We start from the raw sequence: 13032 nt of genomic DNA on the forward strand, positions 1-13032 counted from the left end.
TTCATACATTTTTGAAAAAGCTCCATGGAGCCACAGGGCGGCGTTAAAGAGCCGCAGGTTGCAGACCTCTGGCCTAGATATAATATACGTTCAGTCTGCCTACTGGTTTGGAAATAGTAATGCGTTAGATTTGTCGTTAACGAAAAAAGACTTCATATTAGACAAGACCAGGGCTAATTAAGGCCCGGGGGCCACATGCGGCCGGTTAAGCTTTTCAATCTGGCCCGCCGGACATTCCCAAATGATTGTTTTAGATCTTTAAGATGGAAAGTGTAGCTGCCATTATGATGTGCACTCATGTTTTATAATGACCGTAAGTCTTCAACTATTACTAAGTATTTCAATGCTTGGAATCTGTGCTTTTGCATGATATACCAGTTACTATGGTCATCTAATTAGTTACTATGGTCATCTAATTAGTTACTATGGTAATCTAATTAGTTACTATGTTCATCTAATTAGTTAGTATGGTCATCTAATCAGTTACTATGGTCATCTAATCAGTTACTATGGTAATGTACGTCAAAGCAGCTCAGACGAGGCATCAAGCAGTGTGGGCGGGTGCGGAAAGGGATTTTCACAACAAAGTTCTAAAGCTTAGTGATGTACAGAGGTGGGTAGTAACGCGCTACATTTACTCTGTTACGTCTACTTGATTAACTTTTGGGATAAATTGTACTTCTAAGAGTAGTTTTTATGCAACATACTTTTACTTGAGTATATTTATAGAGAAGAAACGCTACTTTTACTCCTCTCCATTTATCTACATTCAGCTCGCTACTCGCTACTGATTTTTATCGATCTGTTAATGCAAGGTTTGTTTGTTTTTGGTTTGTCAGACAGTCCTTCAAAGTAGGATCTATCACATGCCTGCGTTTCACCAATCAAATGCAGTCACTGGTGACGTCTGACTGTGTTTCACCAATCAAATGCAGTCACTGGCGACGTTTGAGTCTGTTTCACCAATCATATGCAGTCATTGGTGACGTTTGACTCTGTTTCACCAATCAAATGCAGTCACTGGTGACGTTTGACTCTGTTTCACCAATCAAATGCAGTCACTGGTGACGTTTGACTCTGTTTCACCTATCAAATGCAGTCACTGGTGACGTTTGACTCTGTTTCACCTATCAAATGCAGTCACTGGTGACGTTTGACTCTGTTTCACCAATCAAATGCAGTCACTAGTGACGTTTGACTCCGTTTCACCAATCAAATGCAGTCACTGGTGACGTTTGACTCCGTTTCACCAATCAAACAGAGCCAGGCGGTCACATGATTAACTGCATACTTTTTTTTTATATATATATATAAACCTTTATTTATAAATTTCAACATTTACAAACAGTTGAAACTTATAATCAAAGTACGAAAACAGTACAAAACAGTATAATAACCGTACAAAACAGTGCAGAGGGTTGTAAATTCAAAGTAACTAAAATAAAATGCCAAAAAAATATATATATAAAATAAACAAAGTGCAAAGCCAAAGGCTCACTCAATCTCAGTAAATAACTTAAATTTGGAACACAGCATCATCGTTTTCACAGCTTTTTGGTTGTTAGAGGTAGAGAGTGTTTTAATGTAGAGTTCTAAATCTTTTTTGAAGGCACAAAAAACAGGTCGGGTATTGAGAAACTTACATTTATGAATATAAAACTTAGCCAATAGTATAATGAGGTTGCAAAGGTAAAATTCATTTTTAAATTTTTTTGTCAATACAGTGTAAAACCAAATATATATTATTTAATATATATCATTGTTTTAGTTGCTTAAGAGATATTCCTGGCTCTGAATTTTTTCATTGCTATTTTTATGTTTTTGTGCATTATTTGTTGCCGTAATTATTAAACGAACGGGGTACTCATCAGTTACTCAGTACTTGAGTAGTTTTTTCACAACATACTTTTTACTTTTACTCAAGTAAATATTTGGGTGACTACTCCTTACTTTTACTTGAGTCAAACATCTCTGAAGTAACAGTACTCTAACTTGAGTACAATTTGTGGCTACTCTACCCACCTCGGGTGATGTATCAGATATATCAGATTGTAGGCGGGTTTATTTTGTACCCTTCTCGGTCATATTTCACCGTTTGTTGTACTTTTGTTGCGTTTCACTCGATTGTAAAATGTGTCGATCAACGTTCATATTTGGTCAATATTCAGTGTTTTAGCCTTCATAGAAAAATGTAAAATTCCATTATGTTTTTTAATGCGGTCTGTCATAACGTTTCTGGCATTTAATCAGGCATTATTGTGAGGTTTTGTATTAGTGTTCAGAAAAATAGATATACCGGCTCCCAGACACATTTTTTTCTCTCGAGTCAAAATAATTGCCCGGGCCTATATTAGACTAACGCGTTACTAAGTAACTTAGACTTAGACTTCCTTTTTATTGTCATTAAAATTTTAACTTTACAGTACAAATAAGAATTAAATTTTGTTGCATTAGCTCTTGGTAGTGCAGGATAAAAAAAAAAAAAGCAATAAGGTGCAGATATAAATAAATAAATAGATTACTGTACAGATTGCACTTTTTCACATGCGTCCATGTTTATGGATGTATGTTATATTGTCTTTCTTATTCCAGCGAGTTAATCCATTTTGGGGGGAGTTGAGAGGATAATTTAATTATGATGCGTTCAAGAGTCTTACGGCCTGAGGGAAAAAAGCTGTCACAGAACCTGGAGGTTCTGCTACGGAGGCTGCGGAACATCTTCCTAGAGTGAAGCAGTGAAAACAGTGGGGGTGGGAGGCGTCTTTGCAGATTTTCCGAGCCCTGGTCAGGCAGCGGCTTCTTGCGATCTCCTGGATAGGAGGAAGAAGAGTCCTGATAATCTTTTCCGCCGTCCTCACCACTCTCTGGAGAGACTTCCGGTCTGAGGCACTGCAGGCTCCAGTCCAGACAGACATGCTGTTGGTCAGCAGGCTGTCTATAGTGCCTCTGTAGAATGTGCTGAGAATGGGGGGAGGGATCTGTGCTCTTTACATCCGACGCAAAAAGTGCATGCGCTGCTGAGCTCTTTTTACAAGAGCTCCGGTTTGTAGGGACCAGGTTATATTGTCAGTAATTTGCACCCCCAGAAACTTGGTGCTGCTTACCATCTCCGCCGTTGATGAAGAGTAGAGCTCGGCTGGACTGGTGCTTCCTGAAGTCCACAATGATCTCCTTGGTCTTGTCGACGTTCAGGACAAGGTTTTTGGTTCTGCACCAGTCAACCAGATGTTTCACATCCTCCCTGTAGTCCATGTCGTTATTGTCACAGATGAGGCCCACTACTGTCGTGTCACCCGCATACTTCACAATGTGGTTGTGAACGCACCACGGGCATCAGTTTTTGTGATAAAGCAATAAGACAAATACTTTAAAATATGGTTAAAGGGGAACATTATCACCAGACCTATGTAAGCGTCAATATATACCTTGATGGTGCAGAAAAAAGACCATATATTTTTTTTACCGATTTCCAAACTCTAAATGGGTGAATTTTGGTGAATTAAACGCCTTTCTGTTTATCGCGCTGGAGGCGATGACGTCAGAATGTGACGTCTCCGAGGTAATACAGCCGCCATTTTCATTTTCAACACATTGTAAACATTGGGTCTCAGCTCTGTTATTTTCCGTTTTTTCGACTATTTTTTGGGAACCTTGGAGACATCATGCCTCGTCGGTGTGTTGTCGGAGGGTGTAACAACACTAACAGGGAGGGATTCAAGTTGCACCACTGGCCCGAAGATGCCAAAGTGTCTCCCGCCAGACCCCCATTGAATGTACCGGAGTGTCTCCACATTTTACCGGCGATGCTAAGACAGACATGGCACAGAGATGTATGGATAACCTGCAGATGCATTTGCAACGATAAAGTCAACGAAATCACAAAGGTGAGTTTTGTTGATGTTGTTGACTTATGTGCTAATCAGACATATTTGGTCGCGGCGTGACTGCCAGCTAATCGATGCTAACATGCTGCGCTAATAGACGCTAACATGCTATTTACTGGCGGTGCTAAAGCAGACATGGCACAGAGATGTATGGATAACCTGCTAATGCATTTGCAACGATAGTCAACGAAATCACAAAGGTGAGTTTTGTTGATGTTGACTGCCATCTAATCGATGCTAACATGCTATGCTAATTGATGCTAACATGCTATTTACCGGCGGTGCTAAAGCAGACATGGCACAGAGATGTATGGATAACCTGCAGATGCATTTGCAACGATAGTCAACAAAATCACAAAGGTGAGTTTTGTTGTTGACTGCCATCTAATCGATGCTAACATGCTATGCTAATTGATGCTAACATGCTATTTACCGGCGGTGCTAAAGCAGACATGGCACAGAGATGTATGGATAACCTGTAGATGCATTTGCAACTATATTACGTTTCCTTCCACCCACATTTAATGCGAAACAAACACTTACCAATCGACAGATTTAAGTTGCTCCAGTGTCAAAAGATGCGAAAGTCCTGATCGTTTGGTCCGCACATTTTACCGGCGATGCTAACGCAGCTATTCGGCCATTCTATGGCTATGAATAGCGTCAATAGCTTCAGTTTCTTCTTCAATACTTTCATACTCCAACCATCTGTTTCAATACATGCGTAATCTGTTGAATCGCTTAAATTGCTGAAATCCGAGTCTGAATCCGAGCTAATGTCGCTATATCTTGCTGTGCTATTCCCATTGTTTGTTTACATTGGCAGCCCTGTATGACGTCACAGGGAAATGGATAGTGGTTTCGAAGATAGCGAAAATAAGGCACTTTAAAGCTTTATTTAGGGATATTCCGAGACCGGTAAAATTTTGAAAAAAAATACAACAAGCTCTCTTTTGAAATTATAATGTTCCCCTTTAAAGTGCTACAAAGACAACACTGCTATTGCATATTTTAAGCATAGTTGCGTCAGAAAGTTAACAAACGTGCGCGCCTCATGAAATACCATTCTTTTGTTATTTGTTTTCATAATGTTTATCCTGCACTCTTGCCAGTAATGTCTGTGTTTATATGTTGCCTGATGCTTCCAGCCATCCCCCCTCCCCCGGTCTTCCCAGTAAAGATTTTTGTCATTCAAGAGTAGCGTGTAGACCATTTTGTGATCCTACAGCTATTTGTCTTCGCCTGTGCCATGAGACATACTCCACTGAAATGTTTACTTTGGGGTCCTTGCAACAGTTAGCTATCATGTCATCTTCTGGAAAGTGAGTCCTGCCCACGGAAGATGAGTCATTTTTCACCCACTTGGAATCAGGTGTGGTCCTCGGCCGTGTGTTTATGCTGCTCAGGGTGACGCTTGACGCCAGACATCGACACCACATCCAAACAAACGGCCTCCATCCCTTCAGCAGGTTAATCGTTAGGCTTGTTTGCCAAAGTGAATGGGTTGTATAATGTCTTGACAATCTGCATTGAGGCCCCCCCCCTCCCTCGCGCTTTTTGTGGGTTTCTAATGGCCCCCCACGTGCAGACTACACACTACTACAGGCCTCCCATTTTAACTTGTTATGGTCAAGGCAAGTGTTGCCTTAAAGGGGAACACTATCACAATTTCAAAAGGGTTAAAAACAATACAAATCAGTTCCCAGTGGCTTGTTGTATTTTTTTAAGTTTTTTTCAAAATTTTACCGGTCCCGGAATATCCCTAAATAAAGCTTTAAAGTGCCTTATTTTCGCTATCTTCGAAACCACTATCCATTTCCCTGTGACGTCATACAGGGCTGCCAATACAAACAACATGGCGGTTACCACAGCAAGATATAGCGACATTAGCTCGGATTCAGACTCGGATTTAGGCGGCTCAAGTGATTCAACAGATTACGCATGTATTGAAAGAGATGGTCGGAGTATGGAGGCAGATAGCGAAAACGAAATTGAAGAAGAAATTGAAGCTATTGAGCAAATAGCTATTGACGCTATTCGGCCATAGCATGGGTGTACCTAATGAAGTGGCCCATAGCATGGCTGCCTTATTAGCATCGCCGGTAAAATGTGCGGACCAAACGATCAGGACTTTCGCATCTTATGACACTGGAGCAACTTAAATCCGTCGATTGGTAAGTGTTTGTTTTGCATTAAATGTGGGTCTCTAGTTTCAAATGTACATACAGCTAGCGTGAATAGCATGTTAGCATCGATTAGCGTAGCATGTTAGCATCGATTAGCTGGCAGTCATGCCGTGACCAAATATGTCTGATTAGCACATAAGTCAACAACATCAACAAAACTCACCTTTGTGATTTCGTTGACTTAATCGTTGCAAATGCATCTGCAGGTTATCCATACATCTCTGTGCCATGTCTGTCTTAGCATCGCCGGTCAAATGTGGAGACACTTTGGTACATTCAATGGGGGTCTGGTGGCAGACTTCTTGCCAGTGGTGCAACTTGAATCCCTTCCTGTTAGTGTTGTTACACCCTCCGACAACACACCGACAAGGCATGATGTCTCCAAGGTTCCAAAAAATAGTCGACAAAACGGAAAATAACAGAGCTGAGACCCGGTGTTTGTAATGTGAAAATGAATATGACGGGTGTGTTACCTCGGTGACGTCACATTCTGACGTCATCGCTAAAAGACCGATAAACAGAAAGGCGTTTAATCCGCCAGAATTCGCCCATTTAGAGTTCGGAAATCATTTAAAAAATACATGGTCTTTTTTCTGCAACATCAAGGTATATATTGACGCTTGCATAGGTTTGGTGATAATGTTCCCCTTTAAAGGAGGCCTCGTATTTTCGGGCAGGGGTGTCCAACTCAAATACAGAGTGGGCCAAAATTTAAAACTGAACAAAGCCGCGGCCCAAGGTTGAACAAATGAACCATTTTAATAGGGACCCAAACAAGTTTTGCATTGAATATTGAACAAGCAAGGCTTATATAACTTTAGTGACATGCAAAATCCAGTTTCAAATAATAATAATTTAAGAAATATCAATGGCATATCAAATAAAATTTAAATAAAAATACGAATGCCTCTTTTCCATTTGCAGCCTTCTGAAGTAAATATCAAAATACACTTTTTCCACAGGCTAATAATACATTTGAAAATGAAATAACAATAATGAAGGAATCAAACATTCAAGCCTTGAAGTAGCAAGAGAGTGCATGAATAAAACGTTAATTATTGCTCAGTTTTCTTCACTGATTTGCTTTAACACTGAATATGGAACAAGCAACGCTTATATAACTTAATTTGCAAAATCAACTCTCAAAAAAACAATCAATGGTATATTAAATACAATTTAAATAAAACAATAAAAGCCTCTTCTGTATTTGCAGCCTTCTGAGGTCAATCAATCAATGTTTATTTATATAGCCCTAAATCACAAATGTCTCAAAGGGCTGCACAAACCACTACGACTACGACATCCTCGGTAGAGCCCACATAAGGGCAAGGAAAACTCACACCCAGTGGGACGCCAGTGACAATGCTGACTATGAGAACCTTGGAGAGGACCTCAAATGTGGGCAACCCCCCCCTTCTAGGGGACCGAAAGCAATGGATGTCGAGCGGGTCTAACATGATACTGTGAAAGTTCAATCCATAGTGGCTCCAACACAGCCGCGAGAGTTCAGTTCAAAGCTGATCCAAGACAGCAGCGAGAGTCCCGTCCACAGGAAACCATCCAAGCGGAGTCGGATCAGCATCGTAGAGATGTCCCCAACCGATACACAGTCGAGCGGTCAATCCTGGGTCCCGACTATGGACAGCCAGTACTTAATCCATGGTCATTGGACCGGACCCCATCCACAAGGGAAGGGGGGACAGAGGAGAAAAAGAATAGAAGCGGCAGATCAACTGGTCTAAAAAGGAGGTCTATTTAAAAGCTAGAGTATACAAATTAGTTTTAAGGTGAGATTTCAATGCGGTAAATATCAACATTAACTTTTTCCACTGGATAATACATCTGAAAATAAAATAACAATAAGCTGTCTCCCATTGAAAATGTGTGGCGCAATATGAAGACTAAAATACCACAAAGGAGACCCGGACTGTTGAACAACTTAAGCTGTACATCAAGCAAGAATGGGAAAGAATTCCACCTGAAAAGCTTCAAAATTTGGTCTCCTCAGTTCCCAAATGTTTACTGAGTGTTGTTAAAAGGAAAGGCCATGTAACACAGTGGTAAAATTGACAACTTTTTTGCAGTGTGTTGCTGCCTTAACGTCCAAGTTAATGATTATTTGCCAAAAAAAACAAGTTTTTTTTGTTCCAACATTAAATATCATGTCTTTGCAGTCTACTCAATTGAATATAAGTTAAAAAGGATTTGAAAATCATTGCATTCTGTTTTTATTTACCATTTACACAACTTGACAACTTCACCCGGTTTGAGTTTTGTATTATAGTATTTTGAGCAAAATAAATTAAATAGTGCAAAACGACCAAATGTAAGCAAAATTGACTATTTGTTCTGATAGAAATGTGAATTTGTGAAGTGAATTCTCTACAGACTCAAAGAAACCATATTATCTACATCTTTTAAGCTACATTTAAACCAGTGTGGGTGGCACTGGCAGCAGGTAGGGATCGAACTTGGAACCCTCAAGTTGCTGGCGTGGCTGCTCTCCCATTTGAGCCACGCCGCCCTTTAAGTGTTTGTTCCCTCAAGTCCTTGGATACAGGAGGTCTTTAATTCTGCAGCCTTACAAATTAAAAAAACAACAATTTTGTAAGAGCAGAAATTAAAATTCAAGAGCTCTAGCTCAGCGGTTAGCATGGCTTTTTGTATCCTCATATGGTGTGCGGTGTAGCTCTTTCTCATCCTCCAGTGATAGCACTCGTAACAACACTACTGCCACCACGGAGGTGACGAATCGTGACTTACAAAGCAGCTTTACACTCTGGAGGAACGTTAGCCGCTAGCACTGTCCCTATCAGATTCAAGGGACACAGCTAGAATGTCATAGGCTGCATTATCACGATATGACGATAGTAGTAAGAAAAATATCATTGGTATTGTGCATATCGTTCAATACCGTTGTATTAGTGTAGAAAGGATTCCGAATTCTTGACAGAAATAAAATAAAATAAAAAACAACCTTAATGCTCCTATATTGTCCAAGTCATTGTTCTATGATGTCATTCATGATCATAACTTCAGTTCTTATATAATTTCACCTGGGACCTACGTAGTCTGATATTATTGGCGGAGGAATTTCAAGTATGAGGCGTCCAAACATAGTGAGCAGCCGATCTAATGCGTGTCAGGTCTAAAGCCGGAATCGTGACTCTTCAAAATAAAACGTCAAACACGGCAGGAACGTTCGCTATGACTAAACATCCCTGTTCTTTCGCCCTGCAGTCAGCCAGCTTCTCGCCATGCAGGGAGATGAGTTCAATGTCGCCCTCTTAACTGGGAGAATGTGCTTGTTTGAAAATGGCATTCCTCCTCTTGAGTGCTTTTTATGGGAGCATTTTTTTTCATACACCCACATACCTTTCCCAACCCTGCATGTCTCTTCCAGGTTTGCTCCTCTAAAAAAAACTGTTGTTTTTCTTCCCGCAGTAGCTCCGTCGATTGTTGATTTTGTCACTCTTTAAATCTAACTCCGCCAAGTCAGTTTAAAGGGGAACTGCACTTTTGTTTTAGTTTTCCATGTGATATTTACGTATTTGGCTCATTTCAAGCATACCAACAAACAAGCGAGCCAACAAACATAATAAATACCTCACTTACTGTACAATGTCTGCTGTCACTAGGATGCTGACTGTTATGATGTTGATTAGTGATGTCCGATAATGGCTTTTTCCCCCCAATATTCCAATATTGTTGTGGTGGGCCGTACGGGGACGCCAATTTTACGTGGTCGGAAAGTCCGAATCTTAAACAGGAACTTTTTCCCAAGATGGCGCTGCTGTAGTGGCTGCTGTAGGCAGGAGCTCTGTGCTCTTTCGTCATTCTTTTGTGTTTCCCTCTTGTTTTAATGTGTTATTATATTTTTTTTGCCTTTTGGTCCGGGACCCTTTGGGACTGTGTGACAAGGGGTGTCACTTTCGTGACCTCTGTGGTGCTTTTTTTGTGGACTTCTGGATCTGCCTCCCGGGAGCCTTTTGGCCATGGAGACCAGCTGCTGGGTCTCTGCCACACCGGAGTCGGTTTGGAGGGACTGGAGGAGATGCGGATGAAGGGACAGGGCTGCGGAGCTGGCACTGAGCGCTGGGACGGAGAGGCTTCGCGGTGTCTTGGCTGGGTGAGCAGGTGTCGGACACCTCAGTCTCCTTGGACGTATCCTCGCTCATCCATGCGGACTGGACACTGGCCGAGAGTGGAGTCGGCTGTCTTGGTTGCTTTGTTGGGTCTGCTCCTGTCTCTGGCCATCCTCCTTCCACCCCAGCGGACGATGGCGTGGAACACCGCAAAGGCCACCACAGTGGATATGTTTCTTTTACTTTTTATTCATAGCTGTATGTAGAAGTGTCTGGTTGTATCTGCTGCTTTAATGTCTTTAATGTCCTCTGTGTTCTTTGATGTTTGATGTTTCCCTCTTACACACATGGAAGAGGGATGTGTACTATGGCTATGAGTTGTTGTTTTTTCCCCTTGGCCTCAGTCTGCACCCCCTCTCCAGGGCCTAGGCTAAGACTGATTTTTTTTTAATTTTATTTTAATCTTCTATTTTTTCTCCCCCCCTTGTTTACCTGTATCTCATCTTTTTTTATAAGGGGCGCTGGAAGCCGGCAGACCCGTCAGCGATCCTGTTCTGTCTCCCTTTAATGTTTGTCTGATCTTGAATGGGATTGTGCTGAAAATTGTAATTTTCCTGACGGAATAAATAAAGTACTATCTAATCTAATCTAGAGAGTTTGTTACAACAGTTTTAATTACTCACAATCAGATAGTACAAAGTTGTATTGAATTGATATGAAAGCAGACGAAAGATGGCGCACCCTCGTGAAAGGAATTAAAAAGAGCGCACATCAGGCTTGGTCTTCCCTTCGTATTTATACGCTCCATGTTGACCTGATTTGTAACATAACTTGTGTAACTGTCCAATGTTCAGAGTGACTTGACCTCTTATGTCGTGACACCCCACCAACTTGGTCAGGGTGACTTGACCTCTCATATTGTGTCCCTCCCAATGTATTTAGTTTGGAGGTAACCTTAGGACAGAAATGTTCCACTACATTGTCCAACTCTTAATTACCGATTCCGATATCAACCGATACCGATATATACAGTCGTGGAATGAACACATTATTATGCCTAATTTTGTTGTGATGCCCGGCTCAATGCATTATAAAATGTAACAATGTTTTCCAAAATAAATCAACTCAAGTTATGGGAAAAAATGCCAGCATGGCACTGCCATATTTATTATTGAACTCACAAAGTGAAATATTTGCCGTCATTATTAAACGAACAGGTTACTTACTCATCAGTTACTCAGTACTTGAGTAGTTTTTTCACAACATACTTTTTACTTTTACTCAAGGAAATATTTGGGTGACTACTCCTTACCTGTACTTGAGTAATACATCTCTAAAGTAACAGTACTCTTACTTAAGTACAATTTCTGGCTACTCTGCCCACACTTGACAAATTAAGGTTGTCTATTCGACATATTCCCGCTTGAAGCCAAACCATCGCCAGATGATGGATCCCCTGCTGTTTTTCTTTGGAATTAATTCTTCCTTCATTTGTTACCTGATTCGCACCTTCTTTCTCTCGTATTACCACTCGCACGGCATCGCTAGCATCACAGCTAACCTTACCCAAGCTGCTACCTCTCTGCTCGTGGACGGCGTATGTAAGAAGGTGCGCTTGTTTTAGGTCTCTGTGAGAAGGAGAGACAAGAAAGATGGAGAGACGCATGTAGTGTAATGCCCGCAGCTAAAAACAACTGCGTGAGAACGTATACTCGAATATCACGATATTGTCATTTTCTATATCGCACAGAGACAAACCCGCGGTATATTGATATATCGCCAAGCTCTAGCGTGCAGGTAAAAATGTATGTAATGCTTAAACCAAAAATGAACAAAAGGGAAAGGAAAGAGGCAATGGCTATAAAAAGTAAAAGTAAAACTGAACTGGCTACAAAGGAAACAAACAAAATGCTGGACGACAGCAAAAAATTACGGCGTCCACAAAGTACATCCGTACATGACATGACAATCAACAATGTCCCCACAAAGAAGGATGAAAACGACTTAAATAGTCTTGCTTGCTAAATCAAATCAGGTGCGGGGAATAGCGCTCAAAGAAAGCAGGAAAATACCAAAAAAGAGAAAAAGGCAACAAAATAGGAGCGCAAGACAAGAACTAAAGCACCACACACAGGAAAACACAAATTCAAAATAAAGCGACCTGGTGGAGTTTCATTTTTTAAAGGCCTACTGAAAGCCACTACTACCGACCACGCAGTCTGATAGTTTATATATCAATGATGAAATATTAACATTGCAACACATGCCAATACGGCCTTTTTAGTTTACTAAATTGCAATTTTTAATATCCCGCAAGTTTATGGTTGAAAACGTCGCGCGTGACGTCACAGACTGTAAGGAAATATTAGCGCTGCACCACTCGCGGCTAACAGTCGACTGCTTTAACCGCATAATTACACAGTATTTTGGACATCTGTGTTGCGGAATCTTTTGCAATTAGTTCATTTAATAATGGAGACGTTAAAGAAGAATGCTGTTGGTGGAAAGCGGTGTATTGCAGCTGCCTTTAGCACCAAGACACAGCTGGTGTTTCTTTGTTTGTGAAGCAGAGCGGTCAAGCGAACATGTTTTCTCTACGTCAACCAACATGTTTTTGGATGGGGAAATTGTGATATATATCTTACCGGAGACATCAGTGGATTATTCGTCGTCCTGCTGTAGCTGTTTAAAAGGCAGCTGTGAGCTTGGCTCCTCGGCTTCTGTCTGAGACACTGCGTGTTCACCGCAGCCATCCGACCTCGAGGTATGTCTTTACAATCTTTAAAATCTCACTAAAACACTATTAAAACAATAAGCAAAAAATCCTAGTTAATGTGTCTAATTACATCTGAAACGCTCACACTGCCGCCAAATCTT

At 41.0% G+C, this 13032-nt stretch overlaps 1 protein-coding gene across 3 annotated transcripts in view; it reads left to right on the forward strand.

Annotated features, from left to right (window-relative positions):
- The window catches only part of st3gal3b (ST3 beta-galactoside alpha-2,3-sialyltransferase 3b), a 202146-nt gene that overhangs the window by 102239 nt on the left and 86875 nt on the right, over positions 1–13032 (forward strand). The gene's annotated exons all lie outside the window — the stretch shown is intronic.

Source organism: Nerophis ophidion, linkage group LG14 (assembly GCF_033978795.1).
Source record: "Nerophis ophidion isolate RoL-2023_Sa linkage group LG14, RoL_Noph_v1.0, whole genome shotgun sequence".
Classification (NCBI taxonomy): domain Eukaryota; kingdom Metazoa; phylum Chordata; class Actinopteri; order Syngnathiformes; family Syngnathidae; genus Nerophis; species Nerophis ophidion.